This window comes from Periplaneta americana, unplaced genomic scaffold (assembly GCF_040183065.1).
Source record: "Periplaneta americana isolate PAMFEO1 unplaced genomic scaffold, P.americana_PAMFEO1_priV1 scaffold_45, whole genome shotgun sequence".
NCBI classification, from domain to species: Eukaryota; Metazoa; Arthropoda; class Insecta; order Blattodea; family Blattidae; genus Periplaneta; species Periplaneta americana.
In genome coordinates, this window is record NW_027185526.1 from 1 (window position 1) to 2,607 (window position 2,607).

At 43.9% G+C, this 2,607-nt stretch overlaps 1 non-coding gene across 1 annotated transcript; it reads left to right on the plus strand.

Moving 5' to 3' along the window:
• Window positions 1-1,478: 1,478 nt before the first annotated feature.
• LOC138694114 (5S ribosomal RNA) lies at window positions 1,479-1,597 on the plus strand. The gene has a single exon (XR_011330789.1). It is a non-coding gene; the product is annotated as a 5S ribosomal RNA (ribosomal RNA).
• Window positions 1,598-2,607: the final 1,010 nt, after the last annotated feature.

The window sequence follows — 2,607 nt, forward strand, 5'->3', positions numbered from 1 at the left end:
TCAATCCTCTGCCATGCAGCTATCTCCACCTGCCTGATCATCTGATGCCATCTCATCAATGCAGGGCCCGACGGTAACCTTCACTTTTACGCCAACGTCAATAATCGACAGCGGACCAATCGTAAAGTCACAAACGTTTGCGCTGTTTCTATTGGCTCGCACTGGGAAGGCAGTACGGCATTGTCCCTGCGACTTAAATATTTTTCTCCCTCCGGGCTCATCATCAGACGAGCACCATGCCCCCCAAAGCTTCCGGAAAGGCTGCCAAGAAGGCCGGCAAGGCCCAGAAGAATATTTCGAAGGGCGATAAGAAGAAGAAGCGCAAGAGGAAGGAGAGCTACGCCATTTACATCTACAAGGTTCTGAAACAAGTTCACCCAGACACGGGAATCAGTTCAAAGGCTATGAGCATCATGAACAGCTTCGTTAACGACATCTTCGAGCGCATCGCCGCGGAAGCTTCGCGGCTCGCGCATTACAACAAGCGGTCGACCATCACCAGTCGGGAGATCCAGACAGCCGTCCGTCTCCTGCTACCCGGTGAGCTGGCCAAGCACGCCGTCAGTGAAGGGACCAAGGCCGTCACAAAATACACTAGTTCCAAGTAAGCGGGAGTGCTTGCTAGGGAATCAGCAACCGGCCCTTTTAAGGGCCACAAGTTATTCATAACAGAGTAGATGAATGAAGAACAACAGCGTTTCCCACCGAGTGAAAATTTAAATAATCACCCCGATAACACTTCTAGGATAGATAATACATTATAGGCAGTCCATGGGAGACTTGGATCCACGAGGCAAATTCGTTTCCTTAATAGTTTCGTACGACTTATATGAGAGCGCGGTGTCATTCCTACTCACTTGGCAGCATTAATTGTTGAGGGAAAACAACTTAGAAGGTAACTTGTCGACCGCGGTCATAATCCTTCCGCAGGCCACTACTGAGAATCTGTGGACATACGGGTAATCTATCTTTATTGAAACTCGGGTTCATAACATACGACTGATACTTTATATATCTGTCACGTAATCCATCAAGAGACAAATGTCCCCCCCCCCCTAGTCAGTAGCGAGCTTCAGTCCATTCGTAGTAGCCGCCGGTGCAAGAAGTGAATTGAAGTTTGTGTGAAGTTCCGTAGTATGGCATGAAAATGATGTCGAAAATCCGACTACAGTTCCACAACCATGTGGTTGAAAGGAGGCTCCGCTGTTGAACAACAATCCACCTGTGGCTTAACTTAGAATGCCGACTAGCTGTTTTATTAATCCCGTGTCAATCCAGCAGTGTGTGACGTTGAAACGTAACCAAACTGCCGTTGATAGATAGATTTATCATCTATCCCAATGACATCCAACGAGCTTGGTAATTTAGGTACAGAGTCTAAGCAGGCAGTTTACGTGTGTGTGTGAGCGAGTGCAGGTTTTATCGAGTGCACCCCAATCCCATCGTCCTCAAGTGCCTACAGATTACGCAGTTTCATCGGCAACGGCCATACCATGTTGAAAATACCGGTTCTCGTCCGATCACCGAAGTCAAGCAACATTGGGCGTGGTCAGTACTTGGATGGGTGACCGCTTGGGAACACCACGTGCCGTTGGCGATTTTTTTTTTTACGTCACTATTTCCAGCGTGTTCTAATAAGACTTATGGGATATTATGTTCCCTTCCCTATTCCAGCTATAGCTTGGATGATGACGCCGCTGCATAATTGTAGAGTAATTGATAATTCTTAAGTACTTGCAGCTCCGTATTGAAACTTATGACTGGTAGCATATTCATATGAGACGGTTCACTTCTCTGCGTTTTCTCGAAGAAGGGAATATGTATTCAGGGGATTGTGAACGTACCTCGCGCTCTCCCTAGAAGTTAGAGACATTTTAGGTAAAGAATGTAATATACTGTACATATATGGCTAATTAAAATCCCATTAGTTACTACATTTCAGTGGGTAGTACAAATTCCATAATGAAAATATCTCTGTCCTAGTAGTTGTATCCTTTAAAGAAGCTCGTTGTTTTCCCATGATGAAGGGCAGAACTTGGTCGGTAGAAATTTAAACAGACTGCATTATCAGACCAGGCGTTATTTCAATATCAGCGTTTAGTTTAGGAAATATAGCAATAGCGGAGTTGGGAGAAGTAGTTATAGCATGTACAGTAAGTATAAACAGTTCGCTGTACTGTACAGTGAATATAAATATTTGAATGTACGATGGCAAAACATCAGACATACAGTACGTAGCTCACATATCTTTAAAAATAAATAAATAAATAAATAAATAAAAATAAAGAAGACATTCTGAGGAGTGAGTGGAAAGTGCATATTATAATGAATATTTTTAACTCTCAGTTGACATTGAGAGAGAAAGCCATGCATCGGGGAACCGGTGACTGTTTTTGCGTTACCTTCTGCTATTGGCGTTGTTGGTTAGTAACGAATGAAAGGGGTAGGACGCGGAATCAAATGTCAAAAAACGATAGGGAAATAATAGTAACTGGTTGTATTTCGATCGAGCTCGGCGTGCTGATTCACCAGTGGGGTGTTTCACAAAGTTTACAATCTTTGGAAATTGTGAACTCTGTTTGTAAACTTCTGTTTCACAATCTTTGT